Source organism: Megascapheus bottae, chromosome 20 (assembly GCF_031878675.1).
Source record: "Megascapheus bottae isolate mThoBot1 chromosome 20, mThoBot2.hap1, whole genome shotgun sequence".
Classification (NCBI taxonomy): Eukaryota; Metazoa; Chordata; class Mammalia; order Rodentia; family Geomyidae; genus Megascapheus; species Megascapheus bottae.
In genome coordinates this window covers 39,118,358-39,133,863 of record NC_143528.1, presented here as the reverse complement: position 1 = coordinate 39,133,863, position 15,506 = coordinate 39,118,358, and positions in this window count along the sequence as shown.

Genomic DNA, 15,506 nt, shown 5'->3' with positions numbered 1-15,506 from the left:
CCCTAAGTCTCTGTTACCTTCCTCCTTCCAATAAAAACGGGAGGATTTGCAGAGCCTTCTGGACTCGATCAGTTTTTTGCTTTTCCTCTATCGTTATCTGTTCTCTTCAGGCTTCACAAATGATATCACCAAATCAGCACTGAGACACTTATTTAGAAACTGCCAGCCAGTGACAGCTCGCTAGAGGGCTGGGCGAAGAATTAACAAGAAGTATCTTCAGAAGGCCTCCCTGCCTCCAATGAGACTGAGACCAGGACCCAGAAGACCGGGTACACTAACATCAGCAGCTCCGCTGGCAGCAGGACCAATAAGCCAAAGCTTAGGTGCAGAATTATGACCCTGCTTTGAGTCCTGTGGGCCAGGCACTACCTCAGTGGCTCATTGAGACTGAGATCTGAAGATAGCGGTTCAAAGTCAACCTGGGCAGGAAAGTCCATGAGGCATTTATTGTCACTTAGCCAGCGAAAAGCCAGAAGTGGAGCTGTGCTGTGGCTCAAGTGACAGAGCACAAGCCTTGAGTGGAAAAAGCCCAAGGGGCAGACTTAGGCCCTGAGTTCAAGTCCCTGTACTGTTACCCCCCCTAAAAAAAAAGCCTTTTGGGAAATTGGTACCAGAATGCAGGTCTCTTTGGCAAATCATAGTCTAGGACTTGTCCTCCTGGCTCCAGGGGCTCCCGGGTGACATTGCAAGTATCAACACAGATGGCCACTCTATGAGCGCTGGCCTGCCCTCCCTTAACATTATTAGGTGCTGGTGATTCTGGAGGGAGGGACCTCACATCCCTCACTTGACAGATGAGGAAACAGACTCAAGGAGGAGGGGCTGGCTTCTCCATGCCTGTGTCATTTTCTTTCATCCCCGCTCCCATGGGTGGAAAAGGAGTGAAATCTGAGTGAAAATGCACTTTTTCTTAAATTTTAAGGTCATGTACATCAGGCCCAGGCCATCTTGGCAACCAAGTCATTGGCTAAAACATATAGGCAAACAGAAGCCACTTTCTGCATTGACTTCAACTTGGCTACAAATTTACCCTCTCGTAGCATTGCCATATGTTTCCCCATAAGCCAGTGTGCTTACCCAGAGCCATAAACTCTGCCCAGGGAGTTTTGCCCTGATCTTCGAAGGTTGTTAGTTATATTCGTGTGTTTGCCTGATGGTTCCCAACTAGGCTACTGGCCTTAGGATGCTTCGGAAGGCTACTTTCACCTGGACCTTCTTTGCAGATGAGATAGAACACAGGCTTCCCGTGTCCAAGGCCTTTGGTTTGATTCCCAAGACTGCAAAAGCTCCTCTTTCCAGGCTTGTGTCCTTTTCCAGGCTTGTGTCCTTTTTCTTTCAGGCTTCCTTCCTTCTAGAATCACCAAATCAGGAAAGGGTGGGATGTTCAAGCTAGAAGGAACCCAGTTGTCCTTTTTCAGAAGCGCTGATCTGATCCCTCAGCTAATTGTGTCCTTGGCATACCCACATCCACATCAGGGCTGAGCAGAACAAGTAAGTACTAGTTGTTTCTTTGACTCTGGGCTCTCCTGAGCAAGCTTCCCTGATGGAAGATAATAGATCAACTTGGTCCACCAACAGAGGCCTCTACCTTCTGGCTAGAGGTTCATCAACTCTTGAGAAATGGGGATCTTCCTGTATTTACTCTGTAGACACCTGATGAGCTGATTTCCTTATGGATTTGCATTGGTTGAGCATCTGACCCTTGGCATGAGAGAGAGTGCCATGGAAAGGAGGCTTTTCAGTTCTGAAGAGCCAGCACCAGGGGCTTGTGTTTGCAATCCTAACTACTCAGGAGGCTGGGATCTGAGGATCAAGGTTCAACATTAGTCCTGTCAGGAAAGACTGTGAGATGCTGAACTCTGATTAACCACCAAAAAATCCCAGGAGTGGAGCTGTGACCCAAATGTTAGAGCTTAGCCTTGAGTGAAAAAGCTAAGGGATAATGTCCAGGTCCTGAGTTCAAGTCCCAGTACACACACACACAGAGGCATCAAGCAGAATAAACCTTTTTCGGTCCCAATCCTGAAACTTTATACATGGTGAGCACTTTGCTCTAGCTTGTTCTTCAAATGATTTAGCATTTATTTTAAAGCATTACAGGTAGATAGCATGTTCATACCTTCAAATTTTATTATCAATTTTAAAAACAGTTGTTTATGTTTGATAATTCATATATAATTTCAGTTCTGAAATTTTCTTTCCTTCCTCCATGAAAAAAAAAAACTAGAGGGGCGCAGTGGCTCACACCTGTAATCCTAGCTACTCAGGAGGCTGAGATCTAAGGATCAAGGTTCAAAGCCAGTCCGTAAGGACCTGAGACGCTTATCTCCAGTGAACCTCTAGAAAATGGGAAGTGGGGCTTCACTCAAGACTAGCACAGTAGCCTTGAGCTGAAGAGCTCAGGGATAACGCCCAGGCCCAGGGGTAGGATGGTAGCCTTGAGCTGAAGAGCTCAGGGACAGCACCCAGCTGAGTTCAAGCCCCAAGACCCCCCCCCCCAAAAAAAACAATGTGTAATATCCATACAGAGATGCATATGTCACAAAAGTACAACTTTACCCAAACACTAGTGGCTCACACCTGTAAAATCTCTCTCTCTTCTCTCTTCTCTCTGTCTCTCTGTCCTGAGGCTTGAACTCTGGGCTTGGGCGCTGTCCCTGAGCTCTTCAGCTCAAAGCTAGTGTTCTACCACTTGAGCCACAGCATCACTTCAGTTTTCTGGTGGTTAACTGGATATAATAGAGTCTCACAGAAGGGCCAGGAGTTTGGCCTACTGGCAGAGTGCTTGTCTAGTGTGCATAAAGACCTAGGTTCGATTCCTTCATACCACATACATAGAAAAAAAGCCAGAAGTGGTGCTGAGGCTCAAGTGGTAGAGCTCTAGCCTTGAGAAAGTCCAAGGATGGTTCTCAGACCCTGAGTTCAAGGCCCAAGACTGGGGGGAAAAAAAGAATTTCCAGAATGATTTCTCACCCTATTCATAAGAAAATGGAAAGACTTAGAAAAAAATCATACTAAGTGAAGTAGGCCAGACCCAAAGGCTCCATGGTTTCCTTCATTTGTAATAATTAATACACATCTAGGATTCTCCTAGCAGAGGATCACAATAGCTCAAAAGCTATGTACATATGGTCAAACAGGATGAGACTAAACAAAATGAATTCTAGGATATGGAAACAAGAGGTTTATCTTTGTGATTGTTGTTCTTAATGAAGTTATTTTTTTCTCTTTTTTCCCCTTATGATTAATCTCATGTTGTTACTATATCTGAGTTTGTTAGCTGATATATTGTATATATATTTATTTGTTTATTTGAAATAGGAAAGGGAAGGGGAAGAACAAGATGATTGGGAGGGGATGGAAGGAGGGAAAACAACTTTCGAGACATAATGCATCCATTCATTACCTGACAAATGTATCTGTAATCCCCCTATACATTATCCTGACAATAAAAAACAATAAAAAAAGAAGATAGGTGCCAAGTGTGTGGATGTCCACTGCTATTGTGTTTAGTATTCTAAAAATAAATAAATAAATAGTCTCACAGACTTTCATAACTTTCACATCTGGGCTGGCTTTGAACTGTGATCCTCAGATCTCAGCCTCCTGAGTAGCTAGAATTACAGGGATGATCCACCAGCACTTGGCAAGCACCTGTAATCCTAACCCCACTCAGAGGGCTGAGATGGAGAGGACTAGGCTACCTGAGGCAGGAAAATTGTTTTAGTCTCCATCTCAAAAAATAAGCAAACAAGAAAACAACAAAAACTAGGAGTAGAGATGTAGTTCGAATAGTACAGTGCCAGTTTAGTGAGCATGAGGCCAAGAGCTGAAACTCTAGGAGGGAGGAAAAATGCCTGATGCAAAGGTGGATTTTCCCCCTTGATTAAAAGGTGTCATATTCCCCAATTCCTTGCATGCAGATGTGTACAACTAAAGAAACAGCCTTTGAGGGCTGGGAATGTGGCTTAGTGGTAGAGTGTTGTAGAGAGGCCGAGGTAAACACAAGTGCCTGGAGAACTTTGCACCTTTGGGCAGGACGTGAGGGTACCTGCCTAGATTCTGAGAAGGCCAAGGTTGGAGTAGAATTGGCACAAAGGTTTGCTCACAGTGTTCTCCCTACCACGTGGCAGATCTGGGGTGCAAGCCCAGACCACCAAACAACCTGCCATTATTCTTTGTTAATGCTTTGTAAATAGTTATAACCAAAGAGGGTGGAGGGAGGCCCTGGAGTCTTCAGGCAGGTGCCCTGTGTTTGGCTGAGCAAGAATACTGTGGCTGGGCCGGGAGTTTGGCCTAGTGGTAGAGTGCTTGCCTAGCATGCATCAACCTGGGTTCGATTCCTTGGTACCACATACATAGAAAAAAGCCAGAAATGGTGCTGTGGCTCAAGTGGTAGAGCTCTAGCCTTGAGAAAGCCCTAGGACAGTGCCCACGCCCTGAGTTCGAGGCCCAGGATTGGGAAAAAAAAAAAAAAAAGAATATCATTTTCTCATCCAAGTACTACCAAGCCTGACCCTGCTTGGTATCTGAGTTCAGACAAGATGGGGCAGGCTCACAGTGCCATTGCTGTAAATGCCAGTCCTGCCTTCCTTATTTCTGACATAGCCCCTAGCAGTTTCTTTGAGTTGACCTTTCCCAGACTATATGTCAAGGAACTCTAGGATACCATTAAAAATTTCAAGATATTTACTTACTTATTTATTGGTCTTGGGGCTTGAACTCAGGGCCTGGATACTGTGCCTGAGCTCTTTTGCTCAAGGCTACTGCTCTACCACTTTGAGCCGCAGTGCCACTTCTTGTTTTCTGGTGGTTAATTGCCGAAAAGTCCCATGGACTTTCCCGCTCTGGCTGGCTTTGAACTGTGATCCTCAGATCTCAGCCTCCCGAGTAGCTAGGATTACAGGTGTGAGCCACCAAAGCCCAGTGCACTTCAGGATATTTAGAATTTTCCAAAGAAACATGAGCTGGGCACCATGCTGGGTATTCTTAGTAGAGGAACAGAAAGGCACAGTGCCTATGTGCATCTGATCATCTAAAATAACATTTATGGAAATGACCTTCAGGAAATGAAAACGATGTTTTTTTTTGTTTTTCTGTCCTCACCTTTTGTTCTGTTTGTTTCTTTGGGAATGTCAGGGGAGGCCCAGAAATAGAGGGACAAAGGGTAAACAGATGCAGCAGTAATCCTCACTGGAATACTGTATACAATTGATGGGTACGAATGGGCGGGAAAAATGGGGTGATTGCAAAGGAAGGGGTGACATTGTCCAAAAGGAAATATACTCTTTACCTGACTTATGTAACTGTAACTGCTCTGTAGATCATCTTTATAATAACATTTAAAAAATTTTAAAAGAAAGCCAGCAGTGGAGCTGTGGCTCAATGGTAGACTGCTAGTCACTCAAAACACTCAAGACTGAGACCCTAAGTTCAAGCCCCAGGACAAACACAAAAGAAAATCAAGCCCTGTGGCACCCGTCATGCATTGCATGGACTTATTAAAGGAAATTCAGAATTTCACTGTCGCATTCAATTTCTTTTGGTGATATCATGTCTTTGCGTAGTTTTTTTCTTTTATTTTGTGCCAGTACTGGGATTTGAACTCAGGATCTGGCCTGCTTAGCTTTTTTGCTCAAGGTTGGCATTCTACCACTTGAGCCATTTCCAGTTTTTGCTGGAAAATCTCACAGAATTTCCTGCTTGGGTTGGCTTCAAACTTCCATTCTCAGATCAATCTCAGACTCCTAATTGGTGAGGACTGCAGCTGTGAGCCACCAGCAATGACTTAGCACTCTGATGGGCACTGTGGCTGCCAGCGAGCGTGGCTGGAAACTGGAAAAGGGAGTAGGTATGCGCCACAGATTCTAAGGTTTGGGAAACTGCAGGGCTCAACAGGTGCACACACCTTGCACTAGAAAGTAACACCAGTTATTAAAGGAATAAACCAATTTCTTTCCATTTTGTCTACTGTACATTGTCAGGGCCTAAGTACTTATTCAGGTTTACTTCGTAGTTAGGTTATGTGAACCTAACTGCTAAATAAACAGTTTAGGTATTTCTTTTGACCTCTTGGCTGTGTGAACCTTTGCCTGAGGCCCAAGGCTCTGTGAGATCTGGTTCTTCAGGTTAGTTCAGCCTCAAGCTTTCCCCCTGAACTGGATGTTCAGCTATAGACAGGGTCTAGGATGGGTTTACTCCCATGTGAAACTGAGGTCTCCGACAGTGATCTGAGGAAGGTCATCTCGTGGAGGCAAGGACAGGTGCTATATAACCTGAAGCTAGACCAGTGCCTGTGGCTCACATCTGTAATCTTACCTACTCAGGGGTCAGGATCTGAGGCTATGAGTTTCAAGCCAGCCCAGGCAGATAAATCCATGAGATTCTTATCTCTAATTAACCGGTAAAGACCAGAAGTAGAGCTTTGTCTCAAAGTGGCAAATGCCATCCTTGATTAAAAAGCCAAGTAACACACACACACACACACACACACACACACACACACGCAGCTCATGCAATTGTTAGGTCCTTTTGTAAGGACAATAGCGCAGAGCTAGGGGCTTGAAAATAGGTAGACAGCTTCCTAGGGGCTTATGCAAATGAGGTGCATTGAAACCCAACTTTTATTAGCTCATTAGTAATTTTTGCAGGCTAACTGGAGTTAAGGGTCTCAGGAACTTTTCTGCCGAGTTTAGCTTCAAACAAGTGACCCTCAGCTCTCAGCCTCCTGAGAAGCTAAACTTATAGTCAGCACCTGACTGAAAAATGAATATACTTTTTTGGGCCTGGAGTTTGGCCTAGTGGTGAGAGTGCTTGCTTAGCATGCACAAAGACCTAGCTTCAATTCCTCTGTACCACACACATAGAAAAAAGGCAGAAATGGTGCTATGGCTAAAGTGGTAGAGCTCTAGCCTTGAGAAAGTCCAAGGTCAGTGCTCAGGCCCTGAGCTCAAGGCCCAGAACTAGCAAAAAGAAAATGAATATACTTTTGAGCTCAGTTTTCAACCTACTAGCTAGTAGCAGGAATGAAGATCAGTACTGATTTAATAGAAGAAGAGAAGAAGAGAAAGGAGGAGGCGGAGGCGGAGGCGGAGGAGCAGCGGCAGCAGCCATGTACCTGTGGCTCTTGCTTGTAATCCTACCCAGGAAGCTGAGACGTGAGGACTGCAGCTGGAAGCCAGCCCAGACAAAGTTAACTACCACAAAACCGGAAGTGGAGCTCTCACTCAAGTGGCAAAGCTCTAACTTTGTGTAGAAATGTTCAGGGATAGCTCCAAGGCCCTGAGTTCAGGTCCCTTTCAATTCCCTTTCTGGAATTACGGAAGTGGTGATACATCCCACTAGAGTGTGAGGTTAAATGAGATACTGCAGGTAGAATACCCGGCCACAGTAGATACAAGCCAACACATTCACCTCTCTCTCCTGCCTCTGCTACCCCAGAAATTCATGTCCCCATGTATTTTGAGAGGAATTAAATAGAGACAACCTAGCTGGTAGAGTTTCTTTTCTTCCTTTTTTTTTTTTTTTTTTTTTTGTGGGTCATGGGGCTTGAACCCTGGGCTTGGGTGCTGTCCTTGAGCTATTCAGCTCAAGATCACTGCCCTGCCCCTGGAGCCACAGCCCCACTTCCTCTTTTCTAGAGATTAGTTGGAGAGAAGAGTCTCACAGTCTTTAGCTCCTAGACTGACTTTGAACCGCATTCGTCAGATCTTAGCCTCCTGAATAGCTAGGATTACAGGCATGAGCCACTGAGCCTGGCCTAGAGTCTTTTACCTGGGGATAAAGTCAGTAAATGAATGAAAGTCTTCTGCCTGAAAGAGATGCAAATCAGGTCAAGATGGTAGACCTTGCCTGGTAGGATGGCAGCACGGTGTTCATTGTTTACTGCGCATCCGTAAAGTCAAAGCGTAACTGAAGTGTCCCCAGATCTGGCCTCAACCTGACTAACAGTCTCAGGATGATCCAACTCAAACCTTACTTCTAACTCAAATGGTTTCTTCATTCATCCATAAATATCCATCACAGCCTCAGCAAAAAGCCACTTCCTCTCCAAGGCGCTCGCGCTCTCTCTCTCTCTCTCTCTCTCTCTCTCTCTCTCTCTCTCTCTCTCTCTCTCGCTCTCGCTCTCTCTCGCTCTCTCGCTCGCTCTCTCGCTCTCTCGCTCTCTCGCCCTCTCCCTCTCCCTCCCTCCCTCTCTCTCTTTTCAGCCCCAGATCGTAGCCCTCCTCCAGGACCTGGCCTGGTGATGGATATCAAGTTTCACTTAACAACCCTCTAAGCTGAGTGCCACCCAGTGGCACAGGGCTATAATCCTACCTATTCAGGAGGCTGTGACCTGAAGATCATGGTTCAAAGCCAGCCTGGGCAAGAAAGTCTGTGAGACTCTTATCTCCCATTAACTAGCAAAAAGCTGGAAGTGGAGGTGTGGCTCAAGTGGTAGAGCACTAGCCCTGAGTGAAAAGGCTCAAGGATAGTGCCCAGACACATACCCTTCCCCCCAACACACACACAAAGGAGAAGTTAAGGGTTAGAGGATGAATCAAGAATCAAGATGAACAAAACAGGGAACAGGAGGGCGGCCTAACTGCACACACTCACTGGTGGAATGTACTGAATGAGGGGTCAGGAGGAGGGGTCAGCAGCTGGCACGGGGTCTGTTCCATATTCTGTCCACCCTGCTCCCACTGTCCCCCAATGTGGATGCTGGCCTCTGAACCCAGTTTTTTCCCCCTGTTCCACATCTGTCATGCACATGTCTGGCCTGGGCCACACCATGCTCCTTGGATTAAGGCACCCCAGGCACCCTGTCCTCTCCCCCATGGCTCCGGGCCTTGAAGCCAGTCCTCCAAAGCTGGCTGTTGGTGGGTCCTCGTTGTGATCTGAGCTCTTTGGGAAGCGGATCCAGGCTCGAGGCCACCAGTGGGGAGACGGCGGAAAGGGTCCAGAAACGTGGCTCTCCCATTAACCAGAAAACAACAACGAGAAAAGCTGCACGTGGAGGTGTGGCTCAAGCGGTAGCGCGCCGGGCCTTTCGTGGCCGGCCCGACGGCGACCCCTGCCCGCCCCCGGGAGCCGTGGCCTCCCGCTCCAGCCATCCCTGGAATCCGGCGGGGAGAAGTCAAATGACTGGCCCAAGATAACAGGCAGGTGGAGGGCCGGGTGGAGCTGGGCGGCGCCCCCGCGAGGACGCCGGAGCGGCCCGAGGTACGCGGCCCGCGCGCGCCCTTCCTCGGGGTGCGTGGGGATGGGCGATCCGGTCGAGGGGAGGGGCCGGGGGGGGGGGGCGCAGCCCGGCCCGGGGTGGGGGGGATCCGCGGCCCGGCCCGGGGTGGGGGGGATCCGCGGCCCGGCCCGGGGTGGGGGGTCCGCGGCCCGGCCCGGGGTGAGGGGCCCGCGGCCCGGGGTGGGGGGGGATCCGCGGCCCGGGGTGGGGTGGGGGGGGATCCGCGGCCCGGCCCGGGGTGGTGGGGGTCCGCGGACCGCCCGGCCGCGCACCGACGAGCCGGCGGAGGCGCGTTGTGGCGCTGGCAGGAAACTTGGGGACCGCGGAGAGGGGGCGGCGCCGGCCTCACCAGCCGAGGCCCCGCGCGCCCGGACTGGGGGGCGGAAGAAGGGGAGGGGCGGGCGGGAAGACGGGCGCGCCGGCGTCCGGGCGGGCGGAGCGAGCCCCAGGCCTGCCCCTCCTCCCGCACCCCGTCTCCCGCTCCGCGTCCCCCCCGTTCCCCGCCCACCGCCTCCTCTCACCCCCTCTGCTCCCCGCCCACCGCCTCGTGAGGCCCCGCCCACAGCGCGTCACGTGCGCTGGAAGGAGGCGGCTCCCAGCGGGCTGGGGGCTCGGCGCGGGGCCTCGGAAGGGAGGGGCGGGGCGGGGCTGACGGGGGAGGCGGGGCCTGTCGTGAGGGGCGGGGCCTGTTGCTAGGGCTGGCGCAGGAAACGGTGCGAAGGGGCGGGTCGTGCTGGCTGCGGGTTGGGGCTGCTTGTTTACTCCTGGCGGGGGAGCTTTCACCCGGGGGCCGGGAGGGCGAACGCGAAAATGCGGGCTGGAGCCGGCGCCGCGGGAGCGGGACGGGGGCTGGGACCCCCGCGGCTCCCGCGGCCTGGCCGACGACGCGGGGCGCAGTTCGCGGCGTGACCTCGCGAGCGAGCTCGGAGCGCGCTCCCGGCGTCCCGGGCCCCGCGCCCGGCCTGCCCTCCCCGCCGCCGCCCCGCGCCCCGCGCCCCGCGCCCGGCGGGGTGGGAGCCAGCACACGTCCGGGTGCTGGGGGAGGGCGGTCGGGACGTGCGGGTCGGGATCGCTGCCGGGGTGGGCGCCTGGCGCGTGTGGTTGCCCGTGGGTCTCTGCCCCGGCTCGGCCCCGCTGTCTAGGGTCCTGCAGTTGGCACGCCCGCCTGCAGCCGCGGTCACACCGTCAGTCCTCGCCTCGCGGGCTGCTTTTCCAATGTACGTGGCGAGTGGAAGAACTTTTCCTGGAACACAAAAGTTCCCTGCACGCAGGGTAGCGTCCAGACGGGGGGCGCTGGGCGTGGCGACCCACTCACGGGTCCACCACCGCAGAATGAGCACGGAGAAACCGCAGCCCACAAGAGGACTGTGGTGGTGACGACCACCGAGCGTGAAGCGGAGGCCGCAGGGCTGAAATGGCTCCGGCAGAGGCCGTGGGCACAGGCGTGGGGTGCACGTGCTGTGCCTTCCCTTGGACATCGCCCAGTATCTGTGGTTTTAGTTGATCGTGGCATCCCTACCCTCTGGCAAACGCAGCCCTTGGGATGGACATGTTACACAGAATCAGTTACCATTTCCCCCCTGAAACCAACATGACAAGAGGAAAAGAAAAGTTTCCTTCTCTTGTTGCTAAAGTGGATGTCATCAAAGGAACTGGCAAGCACCTGAGGAATTCTTTCTTGGTGCGAGTGTGCAGGGGTCCTTTGGAATAGAAAAAAAAAAAATGGGACTGTCTAGGAGAAGCAAGCGCAGATGAGGATTTTTAGAAAGAAAGGGCTTGACACTTTGTTTAAACCTAGGCCTCTTCCTGTACTTCTTAACCATGTCCCAGGGAAGCCAAGTTCGTTTCCCCCCACTTTTTGCTTAAGTTAGCATAAATTGAGTTCCTGTTAGCTGTCTCCAGAAAGAGGTCTGACTAATAAGTTTGGCAGAGTGTTTATTTATCCCTCAGAGAATAATGGAAGTTGGGTGCTGGCCACAGCTATCACTTCTGAAGTATTTCATTCTCCATGGTGAGTTGTGCCAAGTCTGAGGCACATGGATGTGGGTTAGACAGAAGCAGATCTAATTCCTCTTCGTATGATTGCTGTCACAAACAGGACACAATTCCGCAAGCCTAAATTAGATGCTGGGTAGATAACATTTAAACTTTAGGTATTGTAGTGGTCTGAATCATGAGACTAAAGACTCAGATCGTGTAGATGAGGTTACTAGAAGGCTTTTGGTGACCTGAGGAAGGAAAGGAAGAGGGGAGAGGGAAAGAAGGAAGCTGGAGGCAGGGAGAAGGAAGAGTTTTAATGCCTATTCTGTGTATTGTAGCTGGAGGAAGGGAAAGGTGATAGATCGGTCTGGAAGAAGCAAGTAGAAAGACACCAGGGAATCTCAAGGAGCAGAGAAAGCTCTTAAAATCACACCATTCTAGAGACCCAGGGAGTACTGATGGCTGGGTCTTCCTGAACAATTCCACTGATTGGCAGTTGAGTAGAACCTCAAGAAGACGGTGATCTGTAGTCCTCAAAGAAAAAAGCTGGATAGTCTTTTTTTTTTTTTTTGGAGGGGGAGGAGGTCATGGGGTTTGGACTCTGTGCCTGGGCGCTGTCCCTGAGCCCTTCAGCTCAAGGCTACTGCCTTACCCTGGGCCTGTGCCCTGTCCCTGAGCCCTTGGAACATAGCTCCACTGGTTTTCTAGTGGTTAACCGGCTATAAGTCTCATGTTCTTTAATGCCCAGGCTGGCTTTAAACTGCAATCCTCCAATCTCAGTCTCCCGAGTAGCTAGGATTACAGATGTGAGCCACCACGCCTGCCTGGATAGTCTTTTCACTATCTTTTTGTCTGCTATTAGCCATTCTGAGAGTCTGAGAAGAAAAATATTAAAAGACCTATACAAATGCCTTGGGAACATATTAGGGCAAGGGAGACAGAGTAATAGTGTTGGCATGGAAGAGGCCAGAGACAAGAACTTCTAGTTAACCGAATGATGGGTTTGCTTGTTGGGAATGGAGCTAGTAAATGAATTCCCAGCCATCTAGAAATTGGTATTTGTTGCAAAATGGGTTGGCTGGTGAACTTTAAAAGATGTTCTTTGAGGTGACTACTTTGGATCAGGAGTTAAGCAAGTGTGGAGGAAAGAAAATATCAGGAATAATCTAGAACAATCTGGGTGTGGACTGAGATGGTCTCCTCCACGGCTAGGTCCTGAATTTTACAGAATGTTACAGAATTTTACAGAAGAATTTTACTTCTCTTGAACTCGGGTCATTGAAAGTTTGTCAAGAGGAATCAGGGAGGCAGTTAATTACGTTGTGAGAGAGGGGAGGTTGGGGTATGGTAGGCCAATAGCTTATAAATGAGAAAACTGTGAGACTGGCTGTGTTGAAGACAAGCATTGGAAAATGAGACTGCTCTCAGGTGGGTAATACAAAAGGGTAATTGAATAGGATTTTAATAATTCATGGAACTCTTATTCCAATGTATTAGAAGGATTCCCAAAGCAGGATGTGGCCTAATGCCAGAAAAATTGTAGATTTTAAGAGAATCAATTTGGTGACTAGACTGGCTTTTCAAGGCAAAGATTTGATTGACTCCAAACAGCAAAAATTAAAGCCCGGCTTTCCTCACCTAAATAAATTTAGGCAAGAGTATAAGAAAGAGGAGAAATGTCTTGTCGGTATGCTTTTTAAACTTGGAGAAATTAAATTTGAGGGAGAATCTACATTTCTGATCTCACTGTATACACAAGATCAGAAGGGAGTTCCATGTATGTTTTAGTCTACTGGGCTCTGTGGAAGTTGTGTTTCCTCTAGGCAGTGGTAGAGGCCAGCTTGGAGGAGTATAAGAAACTATTGACTGCCAGTATGGAAAGGTATCTGGTAGAAGCTTGTTGTTCAATTCTGAAGAGGCCGAAATGGTTATATAATAATTAGGAGCATTTAAAATGCTTTTAGAAGTAGACTTGTAGCTGGGTGCGGTGGCTCACGCCTGTCATCCTAGCTACTCAGGAGGCTGAGATCTGAGGATCAAGGTTCAAACCCAGGCTGGGCACACTAAAGACCTAAGGACCCTGAGACTCTTATCTCCACTAGGAAATAGGAAGTGTAGCTGTGGCTCTAGCACTAAGGAGGGAAGTGGAGCTGTGGCCCTAGGGGTAGAGAGCATGGAGCTGAAGAGTAGCAGCTCAGGGACAACATCCAGGCCCGGGATAGGGTGGTAGCCTTGAGCTGAAGAGCTCAGGAACAGCTCCCAGGCCCAGAGTTCAAAACCTATAACCCCACCCCCGCCACTCACACAAAAATGCTGAGTTGATGAACTTCAAATCCTGAGCAGTGCCAGGTAGCACAGGGCAGTGGTGATTTCTCAGTGCTCTATGAGGGTGTCATTCCATGATTCCCATGGGATCCTCTGTGCACTGCATCAAGAACTGTGGTCCTGCTGTGTGATCACAGCTGGGGACCTGGCCATTCTGACCATCTGGAGTTTGGATCCCAGCAGGCACATTGCTTGGCCAGCTCGTGGTCCTGAGGAAGAAGGGTGGCTAAATGGACATGTGGGGCTAGTGAAGAGATGGCATGGGAGTGAGGGGTGATAGAGCTTAGCAGTTGGGCCAAAATCAGGCTCTGATAAGCTTACCAAAGGAAAAGGTGCCAGCCCCTTGTGTGGAGGACAAGGGCAATGTTGCCAGAGGACAGAGGATCAGAATAAGAGCAAGGGCAGAAACATAACTGTAATGGGATGGGATGATTGGAACACAACTAGTAAAGTCAGTGTTCGTGGGTCTCATGGTGCACACAGTTCTGCTAGTTCTGTGCTTCCTACTGCCTTGATGCCTTTGTCTGCAGTCTTCCCCATTTCACTGACGAGGGCTCAAATCTGTTTCTCTATTTTCTTTTTCTTTTCTTTTTTTTTCTTTTTTTTTGTGGGTCATGGGGATTGAACTCGGCCTGGGCACTGTCCTGAGCTCTTCAGCTCAAGGCTACCCTTCTTCCCTTGATCCAAGCCCCACTTCCCAATTTCTAAAGGTTAATTAGAGATAAGAGTTTCAGGTCCTTTGGTGTCCTGGCTGGCTTTGAACCTTGATCTCAGTGTCCTGAGTAGCTAGGATTACAGGTGTAAGCCACCGAGCTTGGCTATTTTTCTATTTTTATTTGTGACTGAAGTGATCTGATGCCTTCAAACATTTCCTTGGGGTACAATCCAGTCCTTGTTTAACTTTACATTTCCTTGTCTTCTATAATTGCATTAGTCCATTTTGGGGTGGTTATAACAAATTACCAGAGGGTGAGTGCATGATGAGGGAAAGAGGTTATTTATTTTTGGTTTTGGTGTTTGCTTTGCTAACCAGGAGGTCTACCAAATGACTCATGTCTCCAGTCACTGGCCTCCATTTAAAATCCTGCTACCAATAATTACTCACATAGCTAGGATCATAAACACATACCACTGGATTTACTGACTGACACGAAGTCTTATTATCTTTATTTCCTTTTTTTTTGTCAAAAAAAGGGGCTTGAACTCAGGGCCTAGGCACTGCCATTGGGCTTTTTCAAGATGGCGCTCTACCACTTGAGCCAGACCACCACTTCTGGCTTTTTCTGCATATATGGTACCGAGGAATCAAACCCGGGGCTTCATGAAGGCTAGACAAGCACTCTACCACTAGGTCACGCTCCCAGCTCTTCTTTTTCCTTTTGTATGTGATAGTCCTGGGGCTTGAACTCAGGGCCTGGCTGTTATGCTTGAACTTCTTTTGTTCAAAGTTAATGCTCCACTACTTGAGTCACAGCTCCACCTCCAGTTTTTTTTTGTTTGTTTTTATAGTTCATTGGAGATAAGTCTCACAAACTGTCCTTCCTGGGCTGGATTTGAACCTCAATCATCAGGTCTTAGCCTCCCGAGTAGCTAGGATTACAGGTGTGAATCACTGGTATCCAACTCTTGTTCATTTTTTACCCTAGCTGGCCTCCACTGGAGGTCCTTCAGATCTCTGCTTCCTGAGTAGCTCTGGATGACGGGCCTGAGTCACCACTCCTGGCTGAAAACAGATTGATTTAGTTGATAATTTTGAAGGCTGCAAGTCCAAGATTAGGTGGTTCTCTTCAACTTAGTGAAGGCTTCACAGCCAGCATCATCACAATGGCAGAAGTACATGCAGAAGAAATCACAGGAAGCCATAGAGCCTTGTTCCTCCTCAGACAACTCACTCTAGTGAAAAGTAACCAAGAGACAGGCCAGCATTAATCTACTCCAGTAACCTTACCACCTCCATTAGGTAGAACCCTTCAAGGTT